This window comes from Neovison vison, chromosome 13 (genome assembly GCF_020171115.1).
Source record: "Neovison vison isolate M4711 chromosome 13, ASM_NN_V1, whole genome shotgun sequence".
Taxonomy (NCBI): domain Eukaryota; kingdom Metazoa; phylum Chordata; class Mammalia; order Carnivora; family Mustelidae; genus Neogale; species Neogale vison.
The window spans coordinates 80,085,712-80,108,391 of NC_058103.1; the positions used below are offsets into that span (position 1 = coordinate 80,085,712).

At 42.0% G+C, this 22,680-nt stretch overlaps 1 long non-coding RNA gene across 1 annotated transcript; it reads left to right on the forward strand.

The window, feature by feature from the left end:
• The first annotated feature begins 18,844 nt into the window (after positions 1 to 18,844).
• Positions 18,845 to 21,531, forward strand: LOC122893589. Its single transcript, XR_006381654.1, has 4 exons — positions 18,845 to 18,885; positions 19,265 to 19,301; positions 20,386 to 20,523; positions 21,373 to 21,531. It is a non-coding gene; the product is annotated as an uncharacterized LOC122893589 (long non-coding RNA).
• Positions 21,532 to 22,680: the final 1,149 nt, after the last annotated feature.

Here is a 22,680-nt window from a genome sequence, read left to right on the forward strand (position 1 = left end):
GCACCTCCCTCTTCCTCTGGCATTCATTTCTTGCATGTTTCTTTGGGGTAATTAAATACAGAAAGGTCACCTAGCATCCTGGCAAGTACAGGAAATGGGAGGGGGGAACATAAAGTAAAAGCAAACAATCAATAGGAGAAAGTCAACACTGTGTTTTTGTTTTTCTTCCAGTTTCTCTAGAAAGGGATTAGTTGTGTATTGATTATTCATATGCCACCTATGTCCCCAAAGATTTTTGAGGCAGTCCAATGTGAGAGCATCTCAGTAACACCTGCATGCTTCTAAATTTAATTTCTTGGCAAAATAACAACAAGCCAATACAAAAATATGATTTGTGTGCTTCTAAGTTCCAGTGAAATAAAAAATTGGTCTTGGGGAAAACATCTGTATTCACTTGTTCCAGCTCTTGGTTCCACCATCCAGTCATGTTATCTTCATTTCAAGAAAGCACTGGCTCTTCTGCCTTGCTCACACGCATGTGTCAAAACAGGTGCAGCTACGAGATTTGAAACTTTCCATTTCTTACGCCTTCTTGGCCCCACCCAGCAAGGAGGGCAAACTGTATCCCACAGCCCCCAGCACCAAAGGGGGCTTGTGTCAGAACGAACGCTCTTTCAGTAGGGCTACGTGTGTAGATGATCGCCATTCCCTCTGGTTCAGTTCTTATAGTTGATATTACAAGAGTGGTCATTTTGAAATTCTGAGCCCTTTTCATTAAACTGGGTCATTGCTATTCTGTGAACATATCTCGGGCTTTCTCATTTCGTGGTTTTCTTTGCTCTATTTCTTTGGCTTGAAATCCTCCCTATTGACACTGCGTGTCTCAATCCTCCTCATTCTTCATGGTTTTGTTGAAAGACTGCTACCTCATGAAGCCGTTGGTATCAACTGTCATGATAAAGCTGAGAACAAACACATCCTCCGACTGTAGTAGCAAACGCCAGTAAACACTGGTCGATCCCAAGTCTACAGGTCAACTGCATGGTTCTTAAGGTCTCAGTTGGTTTCACCCATATAACTGTGGGTTACAGCTGTGTGATGTTAATCTTGGCTGATCTCTCTCACATATGAAGTGGTTTGCTGGCCGTGAGGTGGCCTAGGATAGCCTTAGTTGGGAAAATTGTGCTTTCCTCCACATGGTCTCTCATCGTTCAAAAGGTTAGCTTGGGCTTGGTCTCATGATGGTGACTTGGCCTAAGGGAGAGAGGGAGTGTGCAAAGTATCCTGAAGCTTGGGCTCAGAACTGGCACACCATCATTTCTGCTACTTTCTGTTGGGCAAGGCCAGTCACAAGGCCAACTCCATTTGAAGGGGGTGGGGAAAGAGACCCTATCCCTTATGGCAGGAATGGCAAATTCACATTGTAATGGCATGGAGAGGGAGAATGAAAAATTGGAAAATTTTTTTCAGCCAATCAACCACAGCTTTTCTGATCACCTGGCTTAAAGTGGTTTTCTATTTCTTTTTATTTTCTTTTTTTTTCCTTTTCTAATTTCTTTTTTCTTTCTTTCTTTCTTTTTTTTTGTTTTCAATCTTTTTATTGTTTTGATAGCAACTTAAAAATAGAATATTATTTGGGCACTTGCTTTGTCTTTCTTTAGGCCTCACATTGCTTGCTTAGTTCAGTGACTTGCCCCCCTTAAGCGTTATGCATATGTTTAAACATAGAAAGAGTCTAAAAATAAACCAAGATAGGAAACATTAAGCACACGGAATTTTCAATCTGGAGTGACCTCAAAAGTTCATTCCACCATTCTATCTGGTTGTGGTATGTAAGCTGCTGCATATAGGAAGCTGATTTAAAAAATAGTCCCCAAACGTAGAAAAGTCTCTCACCTAACCAATGTCTATTGCAAACATCTGTGTACCTAACACTCCTGCTTTATGCTTCCTGCCTCCTAGCAAAGAAAGAAGGGCTATTTTCCCATTTTCGTCCTAGCCTTCACTGCCTGCCTTCTTCTCACTATGATCCAGCTATATTCTTCATTGGTGAAAATGACATCCACTCAGCACTCCAAGTTGGAAACACAGCCTGAGTGTCAAGAACAGTGCTTTGTACATAGTAGGTGCCCAATACCTGTGGTAGATGCAGGAGATTCTATTATAGGATCTGCAGGCAATTCTGGCTTCTCTGATGTCTATCTTAACTTCCTTCCTGAAATATGGCTCCCAAAGTAGTCAGTCTACCTGGGACCTTCAGAGCACACTTAGTTTCCATCTGCTTGAATCTTCCATGCAGCCTTTTGGCAACTGTTGGCTTTTCAGAAGACAAAGCCAACTTGCTTGGGGCGGGGGAGGTGGCAAGGAGTGAACTCTGCTCTGAAGAGAAAGAGAAGATTGAGTTCTAAATTGATTCATTCATCTTGAGTGCTCTCCACTCTACAGAATGGAATTCAATTAATATTTCAGGTTTTTAATGAAACTTGGTCTCACTGTGACTTTTCTTGTCACCGTTGATTTGAGTTCTAGATTTGTAGACCTCAGTATTAAAAGTTTTTTATAATCAGTATATACTTTCATAGTTTTTCTGTTTTGGTTTCCTTCCTCGGTCAAATCACTGACAAATAATAGCCTGTTTTTTCTTTCACTTTAGGAACAGTTTCTAAAGATAGCCTTTGTAGATCTATAATCTACATTTTAAATCTATAAATTACAATCTATAATCTATAATTTAATCTATAATCTATAATTTTAATCTATAAATCTATTAATTAATCTATAAATCTTTATTGTTAGTTATGGGTTAGTATGCTTAACCTCTGTTTATAATACATTCTATCTTTCAGATTCTCCCTGACTCATTTTTTGTGAATCCATCCCTGTGATAGTTAATTATATGTATCAACTTGACTGGATTCCAGGGTGCCCAGATATTTGGCCGAAGATTATTTCTGTGTCTGTGACAGTGTTTCCAGATGAGATTAACATTTGAATCAGCAGGCTGAGGAAAGCAGATTGTCCTCCTCAGGGCTGGTAGGCATTACCCAACTTGTTGAGGGCCTGCATAGAACAAAAAGTGGAGGAAGGCAGAATTCAGGATCTCTCTGCCCAACTGCTTAAGCTGAAACTTTAGTCTTTTGTCCTCACATTGGGTCTTACACCATTGGTGCTCCTGGTTCTCGGGCCTTTGTGCTCAGATAGGAGTTTACATCACAGCTTTCCTATGTCCCCAGGTTGCAGATGGCAAAGATGTGGGACTTCCTAGTCTCCACAGTTGTGTGAGCTAATTCCTTACAATAGATCTCTTTATACATCCAATTGGTTCTGTTTCTCTGGAGAATCCTGACTAATACAGTCCCTTATCGTGATATGACTACAGCTTTGTGAAGTTTAGGACAACTTAATATCTGGTCCCCTCTAGCCGGTGTTTCTTCATCAACAGAGATCAACAGAAGAAGAAGAGGTCAACAACAGAAGATGATAGCCCCATCTGCCTTTTGACCTTTCAGAATGGTCTACTATTCTTTATGACTTTTAAGATTCGATCTTTCCTGATTTTTTTGAAATTTAGTCTTTCCTATCAGAAGAGGACAGCTTTCCACTTTTGCCTTTCAAAAAAAAAAAAGCATCTTTCTTTCCAAAATCATTTATTTTCTTTTCCATAGTCAAGGTCTGTTTGAAATTTTATATAGTACTCTCTTAAGACAGGCTAGAAATGGGACGCCTGGGTGGCTCTGTGGGTTGAGCCGCTGCCTTCGGCTCAGGTCATGATCTCAGGGTCCTGGGATCAAGTCCCGCATCGGGCTCACTGCTCAGCAGGAAGCCTTCTTCCTCCTCTCTCTCTCTGCTTGCCTCTCTGCCTACTTGTGATCTCTCTGTCGAGTAAATGAAAAAAATCTTCAAAAAAAAAAAGACAGGCTAGAAATGGTTACCAGGCCTGCAATTTAGAGTGATAAATTACTGGCTAAAATCTTCACAATGGTTTATATCCAAATGTTTTAAAGTGAAATTTCAAAGGTAATTTTAATGTAACTTTTTACTCTATAATTATTTATTCCCGATATTCTCCCAGAGATTTCACATAATAGACTTCTCCTCTTTTCTTTGTTTGTCTTTATCCTTTGAGAGAAATCTTTATTCTTCAGATAGTTAAAACAGCATTTATTGAACAACTGTTAGGTTACAGCCACTTGTATTGGGGACTGAGGTTCCAAACATGAACGCCCTCAGGATGTGCAAGGAATATGTTGTGTGTTTTCCCACCAGAAGCCTGACCAGTTTCTTGAGGAGACTGACTAGGAAGGCCAAGTAAGCCTTTCCTTCTCTCCTCTTGCTCCTTCTGATTCCAGAATGATGTTTTGAGCACTTGATGTTCATCTAGTCAATGAGTAAGGTATTGAACAGGTTTCTTTCTTGTTAGGATGTAATTTTAAAGGAAAGTATCTCTGTTTGGGGTTTTTTTTTTTTTTTCTCCTTCTTTCTGTCTGCCACTTTTGAATACTAGGCTGTGGTCATTCCAAATCTTATGTCTAATCACATCCCAGGTAGTATAATCTTTACCACCAACGATTAATGCTCTCTTCTTTTTCTGGTTGTGCTTTTTTCCCCCTCCTAAAATGTATTTCTGTCTCCTGTCTGCCAGCATTTCCCATGGATGCTCAGGCACAAAATTTCTTTCAATTTTCTGTAATCTCAGTTTCTAACACCAAGAAAGAATCCACCTATCACTTTGAGGACTTGCTGACCTTTTGCTTCTTATCAACTTGACATATTTTTTATTTTTTGTCTTTAGTTTTTATGTATTTTTTCTTCAGTTCTCTGGCATGGCTTCTTTGCACTTAGCTCTGCACCCTGGCTACTTAATTTTGGCTTTTCAGACCCTCGCTTTCCTTTCTTGTCCTTTGCAGAGGCTCCTCCAGCCCCGGGCTCTTATTCCCGTGATTCCTGCTCCTGCCATTCTCTCCAGGGGTCCGCTCTCTGCTTAGCTGGTTGGGTCACATTTGTCTTGGCTTCCATTCATTTACCTCCCTGCCCTTACCCTCCTCCTTCTCTTGACCATGCTCACTACATTTCTCTTACCAAACTGTGCAGAGCCGAATTTCCAGAAAGTGGAAAGTCTCTTTACCCACCCCACCCTAACCTCAGTCCCCATCACCAATTGTTGCAGTGAAATAGTGGGAGCTCACAAGAGGTTGACTGAGTTGGGTAATACTGTGAGCAGTATTGGCAATGCCTTATGGTCTCTCCTAGGTACAGCATCACCTCTCTCCTCCCTGCTTCTCACCCTCTATTAGCTACTGGAAACCTATTGTATCATGCAAAGAGATGTGGTTAATATTTTGTTCTGACAGGTTCAACGTACAGAAAAATAGTAGAAAAACTTCTTATGAACTCTTGACTCAGAGCCCCATTCAAGTTTTGCTAAATGTCTCAGCAAATTCCCTTACAGCAGAAGGTCCACACAAAGAGCTCCTACTGAGCCAGTTGTCAGCATCCCTCGTCTTTACAGCTGGAGTGCTCCATAGTCTTCCCTAATCTCCACGACCTTGAATTTCTTAAGACTATAGTCCAGTCATTATATGGAATTTTTCTCAATTTAGGCTTTGCAGTGCTTCCTCATGATTAGGCCCCAATTATATATTTTGTGGAGGGAGCATCATAGATGCTGTGATAAATGTACTGTGGGGTGATATTTCAAGACTATGTAAAATCTTTTTTCTCACCCAATTTTTGCCCACAAGTTTTAGCATCCTTTGGTATATATATATATATATATATATATATATATATATGGCCTGAATTGATTATTACTGTGATGGAAATTGTAATTATCCAATACTATCGTTCCTTACACATTCATTAGTTGATTTCCTAACCTAAGAAAAACTTTCCTTCTCACTTCATTAATTTATTCATTCATTTATTTGTATCAGTGTGATCTCATTGGCTTCCTACTTTATTCAACATGTTGTAATGCACTCTCATATTATTATCTATTTTGATGCTCAGATTGTCCAAGTTTGGCCAATGGAAGTCCTACATATGTGAACTTTTGGCATGTTTCCATCATTCCTTGATCATTTCCTTACTTTCTGTTATTAGACAGCTGTCCTAGGCTATCTTGTTCTTTGCCTGACCCAACCCTGGGAAATCAGTCATGTATATATATGTATATATGTGTATGTATGTATATATGTATATATGTGTGTATACATGTGTGTATGTATAGGGATATGTACATACATACAAACATACATATACATATATTCTATATTTATTCTCTTCCTAACTATATTGAAAACCATGGGTGCTCACTGATACTTACTTTTTTTTTTTTAATTTACTTATTTATTGGAGAGAGAGAGACTGTGATCTGGGGGAGAAGCCAAAGGAGAGGGAGAGAATCTTCAAGCAGACTCCCCATTGAGCACAGAGTCTGACATGGGGCTAGATCCCAGGACCTGAGCTGAGATCAAGCATCAGACATTTAATGACTAAGCCACCCACGTGGCCCCTCAATGATATTCCTGATTCCAGTACACCACCACAGGGTTTTTTTCTAGCTTTCCCCCTTTCTATGCTTATACTTCCTTTCCCTGACAGTGAGAAGGTTGGCCCCCAGTATTTCCATCATTCTGTAGGTAACCAGTCTCCTGGTCTCACCTGATTGCTATGCTCCTGCCTCCTTCAGATCACCTGTATATTTATGACAGCCTTAGTGTCTTTTTGATAAAGGAAATAAATAAACTAAGAACTATCTTTTAAAGAAGGGATGAGAAAGAGTAAATGCATGGTGCTAAGAGATTTTATCCAAACCACATTTGCTATTTCCATCTCTCTTTGAACTTAGACAATTACATCTTTACCATGTATGAAATAATCAAAAATAATTTAAAAATATGTATTTGACTCTTTTGCTCTAATATTTATATTTGTTGACTATACGTGCTGTTACTATAAATAGTTTACAGGTCAATTGTCTTTGAGAATAGATGGGAATATAAGACACCCAGTTTATTGCTGTGAAGAGGATAATTTCTCTTCTGATCAAAATGGGTTGTTAAGCTGTGCAAACAAGGATCCCCCAAATTTCAGTGGCTTAACACAACAAACACTCAGTTCTTATTTATGCAATATGCCCAAAGCAGGTAGACAGATGGAGATCTCGGAGGCCTAGACTGGTAGAGGCTTTATTTCTAAATGTGTTCCTGTGATTTCCATAGTTGTAGGATGAGACCGTGATTAATTGAACACTGGCTCTTAAAGTGTCTACCAAGACATGAAACATCATTTCTGCTCAAGTTTCACTGACCAAAGCAAATCACATGACCATACTTCCCAGGAGATGGGGAATTCCTACCATGTGTCTTGAAGGAGGAGAGTATGAGATATTTGCAGAAGAGCACTAATGACTCCCAGAGTGTCCATGGACAAGGGAATCAAGGCCACTGCTCTGACTTTGGCTCTGCCATTTACTACCAGTCTTATCTTGTATTGTTTCCATTTCTTTATCTGCAAGGAAGGAAAATCTAGCCCATGTAGTCATTACAACAAAAATACTAGAAGTGCTTTTCAAAATGTAAATACTGTAAGATGCATGAAAGCCTCATGACTTCTCCAATAATAATGTCCCCAAACAGCAGATAATCTCCCTGGTAGCTTCTGTATTCCAGGTGCTAAGGAGGATAACCTGATCTAATTATAAAAGTAATAGGTATTCGGTGTTGATCATTGACCCAATACAAAAACACATAAATAAGAAAATACAAATACCCATTATTTCAAAACAGAACATTGTTTACCTTTTGGTATTCATCTTTCCAATTTTTTTCTGTGTATAGTTTAAATAGTTGAAATGATGCACAATATTTGGCATTATTACATCTGTATGCATTATTTTCAAGTTATAATTTGAACCTATATGCAGTATTTTTCCACATTTTTACTTAATCTTAAACTTTAAATTTTTTCTCATATAATTACAAATTGCTTTTAAATAGTGTTTTTCAAAGCCCATATAATGTTTCATAATTAATTAAACATTTATCTATCGAGCTTTGAGACTGTTTTTACATACATGATATTCATGGTTATTTAACTCTGCCAAAGATGAAAGAATTCCTTGCTTCCACACTGTACCCGTTCTGTGCTCAGATACCTTCCTCATCCCCCTCCATTCTGCTCCACATTCCAGGCTCCAGGGTCAGTTGGCTGCTAGCTGAATTCACCTCGTAAAAGACACTAACAGAAGATGGCAGGATAAGGGCAAGATAAGCGCAGCTCTTTCTTCCCTTCCTCTCTGCCTTGGATGGTTTCTCTGGCAGTAGCCATGCCTTCTCCTTGGCTCCAGCTCTCACCAGATAGGAACCACAAGACATGATCCAACTCCTAGGCTCGGGTAACATGCCCTCCTCCCTTTGTCTCTCTTGCCTGGGTATGACACTGGCCTCCTGCTGTTGCTAGTCTCTCATTATCTCCTGATTGGTACTCGGCTGCTCTATCACTTGGGTTACCAATTCCCCACATCAAATTTTCTCTGAGGAATGGCTGTATAAGAGAACCACTGGGGCCTGGAGTGGAGAAGAGTTTCTTCTGTGATAGAAGGAATGAGGGAAATGGATCAAGGGATGGATATCTGTGGGCACTGGTGATGTTTTACTTTTTCTAAATTTTTAAGACTTATTTACTTATTTTAGAGAAAGAGCAAACATGGTGTGGGACGGGCGGGGGGCAGGAGACAAAGGGAGAGGGAGACAGAAAACCTCAAGCAGACTCCTCCCTGACCATGGAGCCTGATGCCCCTGAGATCATAACCTGAGCCAAAATCAAGAGTCGGAAGCTTAACTGACTGAGCCACCCAGGTGCCCCAGTAATGTTTTATTAGATGAACTTGACGATGAGTATAAGTGCATTCACTTTATTATTATCACTTGAACTAAAATATGTATGCTTGCATATGTGATATACTTAGAATAAATAAAACATACATATAAAACATATGTATTTAATATATAAAATATATAATATGTAAAATATAAATACTTCTAAGTCTCAGTGTATAATTGGCTGAAGCTTAATTTTGAAAGAATAAGGATTTCAAAATGTGTTTCCTTTACTCTATCTCTGTTATTGCTGCTACAGAAAACCATGCACAGCTGCAAATATCCAGGTTTTTCTGCTCTAATATGAAAATGTGGTATAGGATGATTGCTATGAAAAGTCTCCTTCTACTAACTGCTATGCTCGGCAGTTACTGTAAATTTTCTTATCTTCTTGATGAAAAGAAAGTCATCTGTGTGGCTTTTTCTTGTGACTCCGAGGTCCTGATTCCATGGCCATTTCCTGTGCGACAACATTAAGCCTACCACCTGGCCACAGCAGCTGTGGATGCAATGTGTTCACTCACCATCTCACTTGGCTTTTGTTCTTTAATGTTTAATTCCTACTCAAGTGGACATATCCAAGGGTCACTCCACCAGGCAGTCCCTGTTGACTGCTAGGCAGCACCCATTGTCTATAGTCTAAATGTCCTTCCTCCATCCTCTCATCCAGTCATTTTCAGGAAGGTGACTCTTGATGTCCCCCCAAATGGGAATATCGGCAGAGCTTCTGCTTCTAATTTACCAGGACAATGGGTTCCCCATTTGAAGTGGGTTTTTTTGGTTTGTTTGGTTGGTTTGGTTTGGTTCAGTTTGAACTCCTACACAGGTGTATCTGCACTTTAATTTTTATCAGCCACAATCTGGAAGTCAGCTCAGGTTCTGTTGTTAGTCATGGCCACTGACTCTCCAATTTTTGTAGCCAGATGTCCCTCAATACCTGTCACCTTTCCATTGTCCCTGGGAATGGACCTCCCCTAAGGATTTACCTCTTGCCACTTGTTTTCTTGTGACATTTGCAGGGACATGCTGGAGAGAATCATAATAGTAAGTGAGAGCTGATTGTTAAATACATGAAAAGTTTGCAAACCACTTGTTAAACCATTGCTAGCATGCAACAAATCATGGTGGGAGTGTTTACACCATGGAAATTGGCAAATGCTACATAAATTAGGTTTTCCTCTCCCCTCACCTCCAAGAAAGCCAGTTCACTAGCACACCACCACACTTGGGTAACTAAAGCAAAAATAATGAAAATAAAGGCATATTTTATAAACATGGATAATCAGGAAATTTTTATTATTGAGGATACTTAAAAGATGTTTTTTAAAAATTTCAGGAAAAAAATCACCCAAATAGGTAAGCCAAGATTTTCTAAAGGAAATAAGAAATGCTAAACATAAAAGAGTAATAAACTGGACTTTATCAAAATTTAAAACTTATTTTGAAATATTGTTAAGAAAATGTAAAGTTATATATATATGTATATATGTACATATATATATATATACACATACTTCTGTAAATACACAAATAATAAAAGGACAATTCAATAATGAAGTGGGGAAAATATTTGAATAGACACTTCTCAAAAGAAAGATGTAAATGGCCAATAATCACATGAAAAAAAGCTCAACATCATTGTCATTAGGGAAATGAAAAATAAAACTCGAATGAAATGACATTTCACATCAACTAAAATGACTTAAGTGAAATAGTATGTCTAGAATATGGAACAACCAGAGCTCTCAGACTGCTGGTGGAAATGAAAAATGTTGTACCACTTTGGAAAACTATTTGGCAGTTCCATATAAAGTTAAACACACACCTACCCTTTGATTTTGCCATTCTACTCCCACTCAAGAGAAGTGAAAACATGCCCTCAAAAAGACTTGCATAAGAATCTCCTGCAGCTCTCTTCACAATAACTCCAACCTGGAAGCTACCCAAATACCCATCAACAGGAAAAGGAACCTACAAATTGTGGTACATTTATATAATGGAATACAACTCAGCAATAAAAATGAACAGATTATTTATACATGCAGCAACATGAGTGAGTATTCAAAACCTGTCAAGGAAAAGAATCAGACACCACAGACTATGTACAGTGTGTTTCTATGGATATGAAGTTCAAGAACAGACAGCACTAACCCTTGAAATCAGAACAGCAGTTACCATGCAGTGGATAGAAATGGTTGGGAATAACTAGAAAGGGACACAAGGCAGCTGTCGGGGATGATCGAGATATTCTATGCTTTGATTAAGGAAGTGGTTACACAGGTATATAGATTTATCGGAGCTCATTCTGTTTGTTAATTCAACCCAAGACAAAAAAGAAGAATAGAAAAAAAAATATGTTCCCAATATAGCAACTTAAAGAACACAACCAAAATGAGACTTTCATCAAGTCTCAGTACAATGAAATAACATTTTCTCTTGTTCTAGTGATGGAAAATATATATCATGAGACGATATCACTAGAGTATCAGGCCATAAGACAAAAAGAACAGAGAGCAGAAAGCAATTTAACCTTATACCATTACACATTTAGCATGCTATTACACGAAAATTTTCCACCAATCATTTTATTTCAGCTTAATGTTACCTCAGGAGTAGTAGTTTCATTCTGGCCTTTAAAAAAAAAAAATTTGTTTGGCCTGTTTACTCATACTGGTGGAAATAATAAATCTAATAAATCATCGCAGCCACCCACGCTCCTTGGCTGGTGTTAAGTTGCTGACTGACAGTGTAGCCGCAAGGCTTGGCAGGCCCTGCACCCACCAGGCCTGCTAATAGCTGGGCAGCTGCAGAGATCTGAAGAAGAGACTGGAGGAGAGGAGTCAGGGAATTGAGGAAGTTGGTCTAGGAATTACATGAGGCAGAGGCAATCAATCAGAATTTTTGAAACTAGACATAGTCAGTCCTCCTTGCCATGCTTGGCGCTGTGGCCAACACTGTGCTCAGAGAATGAGGTGGTTTCTAGGAGGAGCATTCAAGGGTCATGAGACAAAGTCTCCTTCCATCCTAGATGTTCAGGTTGGCTTTGGTTTTACTATTAGAGGAAGATGGCTCCCGCCCATCCGCCATCTTGACTGCCACACTTTCATTGTCCTCTCGGACACTTCTGAGAGAGTTCCTCTGTGGTCCGCATGTGTCGTGGTGTCACCTGTGAGCAGGCTCTCTAAAGCTGACTCCATTTCTCTGTCCTTTTGGCCTCTGGGTCCAGGGAACCTGTGAGTACAGCTCACCGCTGTCATGTTGTCACTAGTAAGACCCTAAACTTAATGACTCATCAAGCTCTCTAGAAGGGATGAGAAAATGTGGAGAGGGCTGGTAGCACAGACTGAAGACTGACTGACACTGGCTGTGGAACATCAGAGGAGTCACTGAGCTCTCTGTGTTGGGCTCCCCATCACGGGAAGTCCTTTCATGGGAGCCCTTTCCTCAGGCCTGACTTCCTCATCTTATCGCTGGGACCCATGTTCACCTTATTGAATCCCCTCCCCTCTGCCCCACTCCTGAGGCTGGGACAGACGAAATGAAAACCTCATCTCACACAAAAGCAAGCTCTCAGTCTCATTACTGCCTTACTGTGCACAATAGTTTACGTTCTTTTGTCTTGACAACCCCATTCCATGCCCTTGTCTTCCTAACATAAACCCCTTAAGTAAAAGAATAGTGCCTGTCTGTCCTCACTCATGATTTCCACACACAAGGAACCGCTCCCCCCCAGCACACACCCATTAGGCTGAAAAACTGCCTTCAGTTTCACAAAACAGTATTTGTCTTCCCTTTAGCTCTATTATTTTACGCTTTGAATTAGTTTTCTTAATGCTGGTGCCATTCGGGCTAGATGTTTGTGGAAGCCCAGCATCCTACTGACACATAGGTACTGTTGCCATTTTGTTACTTATTTTATGGTGGTTTTTGTAGTTCTCTGTTCCTGTCTTTTCTCACTCCCTTCGCTCATGGTTAGTTGTCTTTCTTTAGTGATATGCTCCAATACCTTTTCTTTACTTTTCACGTATTTATTACTGGTTTTTGATTTGTGGTTACCATCTGGGTTACCATCTAAGAAGCTCAGCATTCTACAGAACACAGCAGAATGGAGAGCTAGATGGATAGGGAGAAGATTATAGCTAATCCGTGCCCACCAGCATGTCTTCTTGCTGGCTGTGGAGTCACATGATTTCTCAGTGATTAGGTGAGGTTGTGTCTGCCTCTGTCACTTACGACCCTTCCTCCAGGCCACAGAGTTCCATATAAATGGAAGCAAGGGCAGCAGCAGCCCAGAGCACACAATGTGCAGCACACAGCGTGCAGCCCACCTGTTTGCATTAAATGCTTTGCATCTGCTCAGTGGCTTCCCTCCCCACTCCCGTGGGAGTAGGGGCAGGGGGAGACTCTCCTCTCTGAGTGAGGCACCTAGTGAAGGAACCAGGGTTCCCCTTACTGAAGTATAGCTCATCTGAGGCTTCCCGAGAGACCACTGTTTTCCAAGGGCTGGTGTCCTAAAGCAGTTTTGGAATAAGCTTTGCCCTTTTTTTTTTTTTTTTTTCAATGTAAAGTAAGAAGACACCAAGGCCATTTGCCGTTAGCTCCAGCATCAGCTGCCCTCGGTTTTACACTATGGTAAACTCTTTTTCTGCAAGCCCCATAGATGAGGCTGGAATGGCTTCAGGCTGAGGCCAACTACAAACAAACCTGGATTAGCATTTTCAAACAGGCCAAGTATTCATGACAGAAGAAAATTCTAGCTGGAGCCCTCTCAGCCTGCCTTTAGACATTCTCCCATGCCTTTATTCTCCCTTCCAGGTGCTTATTACAATATTTACCAAAAAAGCTGAGCTTGAGCACAGGGCCTGTGAAGCTCTGAGTTGACTAGCCCGTTCTTTCGTCTGTAGTGAGGAATAAGAAGCTGGAGCTGAAAATTAAAAAAATGTTTGCTAGCTTTTTCTACACCTGCGCACCAGAGGAGACGGCAATGGCTCTTCGCTTTTCCCTTTCTTTTATTTATTTCATTTTTTCTTTTATTTTTAAATAAGTAGCATGGGGAATTGCGGACATCCAGCTGAGCTTGGGGCAACTTTAAAAGCCCACCACCAGATCCCCACCGAGATAAGCAGCCCCCACGCGGAGATGCTCCACCATCGATGAGGAGAGATGACTGAAGCTGACGATAGGAAAGGGGAGAGATGCTTTTACAAAAATAACATAATTTGGCTCTCTGAGAAAAGGAAAGGCAAAATGCAGGTTGTGTTCCTTCTTCTCTCCCTTGCTTTGCTACCCTGGGCGGACGCATTAATAGGCTTAGTGCTTATTAAGGTGAAATCAAAATGAGAGAGAGACAGAGAAACTGCATGAACAGTATTCCTAGAGACCTAAAGTTTGAGGGTTTCCAGCTGGCTCATTTGCTTCAAGAAAGGCACTTTGGGGAGTGCCGGGGCCTCTCTCTGCCTTCATTTAGCTTCAAAAGGAAGGAGGAGGGAAGAAGTCGATAGCTGATGTAGAGGATGTGATCCGAAACGATGGAGACTCTGTCAGGTTTTCACTTCTGCTAACACTTATTGGATGAGTATTATGTGCCCAGCACTGTGCTTTGTATAAGACATGTTATAAAGGACTTAATCGTAGCTTCCCCGACTCACATCATTATCACTTAGTCTTTCTGAGGGTGAAGCAGAACTCATGGTTGGGAAAGAAAACCTTCCACATCCTGGATTGCTGAGACAGCCTTGGATGATTCCAATGGATCAGATGCTGGCAACGGTTAAAATGTCCTCTTGCGGGTCATTTCTGAGTCTCTGCAGTGCGGTTGCTGTGGTGATCTTAGGATCAACTCACCCACTCTAATTTGGGAGTTGTTTATCTTTGCCTTTTATCCCTGACATCCTGCGTCTGAATTGTTTGCACCACACTGACATCACGGATGTGAAACACAAACCGAATTTCTTTCCCCTATTCGACCTCAGTTTCTCCATCTGCGTAATTCCAGAATCATCTGGTCCTAAGTCACCCGGCATCTTGGCAGAGGTTCAGTGCATTTGAAAGCCAGTAGGTGCTTGTTTCAAGTCCTCCCTGTCTGTCAGTCAAGTGTATCTGCTTAGTATCTCTGTGTCTTATGTCTGTAAAGACACTGGAGGGGGGGCGGGGGGGGGGGAGATCCCTGGAAATACTCACCGGCATAGTAGTCTCTTTTCTAGTAATTTGGCATTGTTTTCTTTTTATTGATTGCAAAGACTTCAGGAATAGTGTGCATTTAAATTCAGGTTCAGGACAGACTGACATTGAAAAGATCTGCTAAAAATCTTCTTTTGAAAAAGAATCTGGCTATGCGGGTATTTTAAGCAGTTGGAGGTGGCCAAGTTATCTTCACTGGCTTGGTTAAGCCTAGCACTGTGTGTGTGTGTGTGTGTGTGTGTGTGTGTGTTTGAAAAGTTGGAATGGAAATGAAACCAGACATTTTTGCAGAAATTAAGCAATTACTATTGGCTGATATAATGTCAATTCATAAGTGACCCTTCAATACCATCAAAGCAAATCACTTGGAAATTAAAGAAAATAACCACTTCACTGAGCAAGCAGCTGTATTTGTGTAGGTAAAGTACCCAGGAATCACCTAACCCTGCAGCTAACCCAGACTGCAAAGAAAGGGTGCCTCACATGTCTACCAGCCTGAGGAGGGACTCGGAAACCTCCATCACCTACGGCCAATGGGTTCTGACAGCAAAGTGAATCACTTCTGAGGAAGACAATGACTTGTTTACTTTTCACTGAATTGAAAATTGAAGATATTTCATAATAGGATCTGGGAAAATTTGCCAGATGTTTCATTCCACTATGTTCTTCTGGCAGGTCTACAAGATATAACGCTGAGAAAGGCTAATAAATCAGGGTAGGTAAGAAAAGCTTAGGGACAAAATTCATAAAAACTTGAACTGCGGGAGGACACCTTTTCCCTAGCTGCTAGAATATGAGATTTCCTTGCCTTTTTTTGGTGCTTCACAGACAAGTTAATTTAAACTATAGATCTTACTTTTACTCGTTTCTCTGTCCTCTTTCCCTCCTTCCCTTCTTCCTTTCTGTTCCAATTTTGCCAACCTGAGAATCTCTACACCCGGAATAGGAAAGTACCTCTTCTAAACTACTTGAAGGATGATCACATGAAGGAATAACCACAGCTCTGGAAATAGCTTCAATGTGAGGGAATTTTCACCTGGCCCAAGGAAAAGTACACTGGAAAAAACTCCGATGTTTTAAATAACAGACACGTTTTGCCATGAACTAACACCAAATGGAAAGCTTGGGGCTCATTTTCCTTTTCTTTCTCTTCAGATTTCTGAGGCGCTAATGAACCGTGGCATCAAGTCAAGGAACACTGGTCCAGACTTCATAATGGTCATCTGTTACTTTGGACACAGTCCGTGTCATAGCGACTGCAATCCCAATTGTTGGAGATATCTATTACTGCATAAACAAGTCATCCTAAAACCTAGTGACTCAAAACTACAAACATATTGTCTCAAACTTCTGCTGGTCAGAAATTTGGGAGCGGCTTAGCTGGGTGGTCTAGATCAGGATCTCTTGCGAGGCTACAGGAGGCTGACTGAGGCTATAGGCCATGAAAGTTTGACCGGAGCTAGAGGATCTGTTTCCAAGATAGCGCACGCACACTGTGGCTGACAGAACGTTAGTTCTTTACCGTATGGACCTCTCCACAGGCTGCCTGAGGGTTTTCATGGCATGGCAGCTGGCTGCCCTCAGAACAAATGTTCCAAGAGAGAGAATGAAAAAAACAAAGCCACAGGACCTTCTATGGTCTATTCTCCGAAGCCCCACTGTGTGCTTTATTCTATTTGTTAGAAAGCACTAAGTCTAGTCCATACTCAAGGGGAGGAGAAATAGTCTCTATCTGTGAAAGGGAGGAGTGTCAATGAATTTGTGGACATATCATCATCTTACTGATTGAACAGAATTTCTGATTTGTGCAGTCGATAGGGCAATATCAATAAACACCATGCAACATTAAAAAAAAAAAAAGGAGAAAGGAAAAAGAAAAACACAACTCTACTCCTATCACTCTTCATTCTGCTCCACCAGCTTCCATCCCAAGCTCCATCCCACTCCTTAGCCCATTCTGACCCTGCTCAGGGCTTTAGCTAGTTGCTGAGATCTTACAACGTTGAGATCTCTCAACTTTTTAGGGAAAAGAACCCAACAGAGGCAGAGGCCCAGGTCCCCCTAAAGTCCGGGTAAAGTTCTATGGAAGCCGAAACACTGTGGAATCAGAGGACAAAGGTGAAGCAATAACGTAAGGAGGAGAGAAATTCTCACAGAGGTGACCCTTTTTACCTGCTGTCTCCCGGAGTTCCAGGAGGTGTTGTTAAGACCTCCCAGAGGATCCCCTCTTCTAATGATGGGCGCAGGCGCTCTCAGCTGCCTGGGGCCACCGTGTCTGGCTTCTCCCTCATCCCTCCTCTGCAGCTCCTGTGAGCTTCCAGGGGGCCCGGTACTTCCGGCCTGCCCTACGCGATAATCACAGTACTAAATCACTCTCTGCCCGTTATTATCCAGAGTTTGCCCACGGACATCTTTATGTCCCACCAGGAAGTCTGTTCTGATCAGCCGTGCACCGACTTCCTTTCAGACTTACAACAGGCAAGAAAAGTGGCTTCGGGGACTAGCAGCTCACAGGGCGCAGTCATCCTAATGGCCTTATCACTCGGCTACCTGCTCCTCCTTCCCAAAGGGAACACCAGTTAGTGTATGTGAGCCGGAGACTCTGGCTGAGCCATCCTATTACTGTTTTATATAAAGCACTTACTGAATTCCTAGAGGGAAGAGGAGTCTCCAAGGGGGATTTGTCTCATTAAACTGCTGCCTGCTTTCCAAGCAGCCAGAGAGGATCTAAAAGGTGACGAGCAGAGAGGCAAGACCTCTGTGGATCTTGGTGATGTTAATGCACTAACCTCTGGGCATGTGGGCGGTGTCAAGGGGGAAAATCTCAGAGGAGAAAACGAGAAATGTACTTTCCTCTTTTGTCCCATTTAATGGAGTTGAAGAAGAAACAAAGACATTTTTATAGAGTGATAAAAATATGTCCAGTATCAAAGTTTCTAGGTTCCCGTACCTAAAAATGCTTTATGAGTTATTCTTTCCTTTCTTTCTTTCTTCCTTTCTTTTCCATAAAGAAAGTTCTCCTTCTGTCTCTGCCCTATAGAATTCTCTACTTAGCCTTAGATAGATAAAGAAAATGGCTTCTGAAGATGTGGTCTTTTAAAAGCTTGGAGAAGAAAGAACAGAAATTTCTTTAAAAGGCCTCTGGCCATGATGTCTTTTAACTCCAGTTTATAGGAACCATTCACAGGAACCCTCTGGAAAAATGGCTTTTTGTTAAGAAAGCACCACAGAAAACAAACCAACTCCCAGGCTGACAGAATACTGTCTGCAGAGAACGTGGGGATTGCATTTGCAATGGTTTTCAGAGAAGACTGATGCCCTTGGATGCAGCGGAATCTGGGTGTTAGATCATTAGGTACTTCTTTCTGCTGCTGAGGCTAAGTCTGCAGGAAAAGGAGAAGGAAGCCCTTTGGCACAGCAAAGGAAATTGGGGCTTGACTTCTGAACACCGTTCTGCCTGACAGGGGCGGGGAAGCTCTTATTTGCCCCCCTTCTTAGCTCTTCAACACAGAGTGGGGCTGTCCAGTTCTCCTCCCTCTTCTGGGCGGGGGGCAGTTTACTGACTTTCCTTTCCCAGGGTGTAATTGTTTTCCTTGGTAACAGTGCCTAGAGCCAGGCATTAGGGCTGAAAGCAAGTACTCTAACACTCCGTTAGAACATTTGGTAGGACTCCTTTGAAATGAGCTGTGGCCATCTGACTTGCTCTGCTTGCTTAAATCTGTGTGGAAATAATTGTGCCCCTTTCTGTTGACGCTTTAAGACTTACTAAACCACCTCTTCTCTTACCTGCCAAGGTGACTGGCAGTGGTCTGGTGATGGCCGCTTCCAAAATGAGGAAGACTTGGAGCAGAGCCCCTACCAATCCTTGATGGACATACAGGGAGTAAGAAACACGCTTTTACCTTTATAAGCCACTAAGATAATTGCCTTGTTATTGTAGCTTGGTCTATTCTGTTCTGTCTGACTCTCATAATCTCCTCTGGGAAGAGGGGGGCTTCTAGCTGCCAACAGAAAAAAATCTATGTTCCTATGTTCCTAGTTGGTAGGAACATCTCTACAGATGACTGTTTGAAAAAAAAAAAATCCTTCTCACCTCCAGTCTGGGAAATATATATATTATCTAGGCCACAGGAAAGAACGAGGTTTTCATAAAAATTTAGTTGTATATAATTTCACTATGGAATTAGTTGTAGAAATTAACCCCTTTTTTTTCTATTGTTTTGTTAAAGTTTACTATTAAACTAATCTGTGTTTCTTTTCAGGCCTGTGTGCAACTTCCAGCCCATACAGGATGTGAAGGTATGCTATTCCCACTTCCTGTCTGAATGTATTTTATCCCTTGAACAGAATTGGGTGGAGGAGCAGGAGCCAATCTTGCTTCAACAGTGATAAACCCTGGCAGCATCCCTGTCTAGGACATAAATATTTTCTTAACGGACTTTTACATCTGTCTCTACAGGAGACACTTTGGGAAAGATCTTCTTTAGGACCCTTAAGAGAAAACAGAAAGTTGTAAGCAGTTGCCTACGGACTGTATTTTCTTCAGATGACAAGTAGGAAGTAGTGTGTTTAAAAGTCTGTACAGTAAGGTTCGGTATACAAGAGCTATGATTATGAAGAAGGTTGTTTTACAAACAGGGAAACCCCTTGGATATGTGGGGAACTGTTGGCCAGGGTTCTCTAGGACAGAGCTTCAGGCAGGGTTTAGATACTGACACTTCACCTGGGTGGGTGTGATTTCAGGGCTTAGGGAGTCAGGCAAGGGAAGCGGGCAGAACAAGTCAAAGGTGGTGCTTTCTGAGCAGGCTGTGGCTGCACAGGAAAACACAGCTGGTGAGAACACAAAGGCTCAGGGGATGTCATGAGGAGCAATCTTCCAACAATCTGTTGGGGGTGGGTGCAGAAGCAGAGTTTTCCTCTTGGCTTCTTTCTGCATCCTGCCTCTTACTGGATAGGTATTGTCTTACTGGCTGTTAATCCCACCAGCCTCTCCCCCTACACACACACACACACACACACACACACACACACACACTACCGGGTTGTATTAGCCCTTCAGAGAGAGGGTCAATCCCCCACCTCATCCCCTGGTGTTTAGCCCCAGCATGAAGAGGGTCTGAACCTCTGCGGATCCAATAAAGTCTATATAGGGCTCCTGAGCTGCTGCCAGCGGAGAGGGAAAACAGGCTGGCACCAGCCAGGGCTCATCCCTGAGCAAAATCCAAGACCTCAGGACACAAAGAGATCTGGAGAGGAGCATAAAGTGAGTCCAACACAGGTGCTTGGTATTTAATTGAAAGAAGTATAGGTCTACATGGAGCCAATGGTGAGCGAGTCCTTGCGATTTTATTATATGTGGACAATTAAATGCTTGTAATTGTAGATGGCTGACAACCTGTTTTGGAGAGCTGTGGAGCTTCTCGTGGGAAAGCAGCTGGGATGAGGTTGAAGGTGAAGATATTACAAGCTGCTTCAGAAGGGGTGTACCTGGAATGTCCAGAATGTTGAAGCCTCTGTGAGGGTGAGATGTGAATCAGTTGTGCAAGGGGTGGGGGGGTTGGTTAGACATGCATGTACTCAAAAAAACAAGAAAAACCAGGGTCCTCTGAGTGGCTCAGTCGGTTAAGCCTCTGACTCTTGATTTCGGCTCAGGTCATGATCTCAGGGTTCTGAGACTGAGCTCTGAGTCAGGGTCCATGCTGGGTGTGGAACCTGGTTAAAATTCTCTCTTTCTCTCTCTGCCCCTCCCCCTTCGCGGGCTCACTCTTAGGCTTGCTCTTTCTCTCTCTCTAAAATAAATAATAAAAACAAAAACAAAACAGAAAACCGAAAGTGAGGCATTAGGTTACTGGCGATTGAAATAATTTGAATATTAGGTTATGCTAGTAATACTTGGTACCAGAATCATCCAAATAGCTAAATAGTGGATGTCATATACACCTATGAATATGCTTTCTTAGAATGCTTTCCAAGATGCAAGATGATCTGGAAGTAAATGTCTATATGGTCACATGTGTTTGGAATTGCTACATGCATTGCCTTGTCATGGGATGCTTACGTAGCACAAGGCTCCAAGATGTCTTATCATAAAGCCGCCTGCTTAACATAGCATTCATTTTCCAAACTGATTTCATCATAGGTCACTCCCTTCTGCACTAACAAGTGTCCACCTTCCAAGGAACTGGAAATCCTTAGAGAACACTTAGGCAAGCTCTCGACTATTGAGAAAGGCCACGTAATTTGGTAGAAATTCAGGCAGCGAAAAGCCTGAGAATTGTGCCCTAGGACGACGGCTGACATTAAAGCTCTGTGACTTTAAAATCAAGTCACATAACCACGCTTTTCCTCTGTTTCTTTGTTTTCCAAATAGAAGAGCCTTACACGGTAACAAGGAGTTGCAAGTGAGCAGGTTACAAGTCCCAGAAAGACCTGATCGAGGAATGGATATGAAGTTATTTTGGAAAATTAAAAGGAAAGGAAAAACAAGTGAACTGTCTGCTTTTCAAATGAATGTTTGAATGGCCCAGGATTGATTCAATAAGCACCCCCTTTACACGGATGAGCCCTGCGCTGCTCCGAGCAGCCTTTGCCTTTCTCAACAGGCTTTCATACAGTTCCGTGAATGCTGGGAGACACGAAGAGACTGGTTGCCGGGGTGAAATGAGAAAGCCCTCCTCCCAGCTTTCACCAAAAAGTAGGTGCTTAGATTGTGGCGTCCAAAACCCGGTCTTTGAAGACGCTAAGTGCTGAATAAATATCACTAAAACCGGGCTTAGCTCCTCTGCTTTGGAGGCGGAAAGTGAGTAATAGCCTTCAGGGTCCACCCCATCCACATACCTCTTCTGCATGCTCTTTCTGGGTGGATATGGAAAGATTGTGGATCATCAGCTCCTAAAATGGCTAAACAGGAAGAAAAAGGGGCTTTCCTCTAGGCTTACTTTCTCCCTCTCTCCTCTTGACACACGGGTAAACTGAGACCCAACATCTACACAAACTTATCCTCTGTCCAAATGAATGCTGGTCATGGTCCTGGACCCAGTTCCCCTTCCTTCCAAGCCAGTAATCCTCCCATAGAGCACGTGGCCTCATTTTCTCTTCCCCAGTGATCTGAAAACTTTGCTACCAAAGACCCACTAGCCCCTTAAATATAAATGAACCACAGAGGAAATTTGTTAGGATCACATAGAGCTTCCAAAGGGCAGCCGTGCTGCAAAGCAGTCTGTCTACCAGTTAAAATGGCTTTTCTAGAAGGGGACTATATGGAATGACAGATTGAGGGGAGATGAGCTGAATCGGGTTGGGTTTCTTAGAAGCAGAGCCTGGCACAGGATAGGGCAGGGGAAGAAGCCTAGCAAGGATGTAATCTTGCGTAAGGCCTCGTCGCCTTGGCGCCTGGGTCTCGTTTGTGGGAGAAAAGTTCTGGAATGCATGCTATTGTTCAGACCCATCAGAGCTGGGTGGAACAGGCAACCAAGCGAAGGCATCAGAGGAACATGTTCATCTTTGTTGTGGTCATGGTCAGAGAGGAAGGGCCCCCTCAATTTCACATTTCCTTCGGGTTTTTTCTGTATTTCAACTGTGATATTCTAAACAAAGAAAACAAGGAGAAGGAGAGGTGTGATGATATCTCTCCATGCATTGGCAACCATCCTTGACCCTCGTGCTGCCCAGAGAAGCC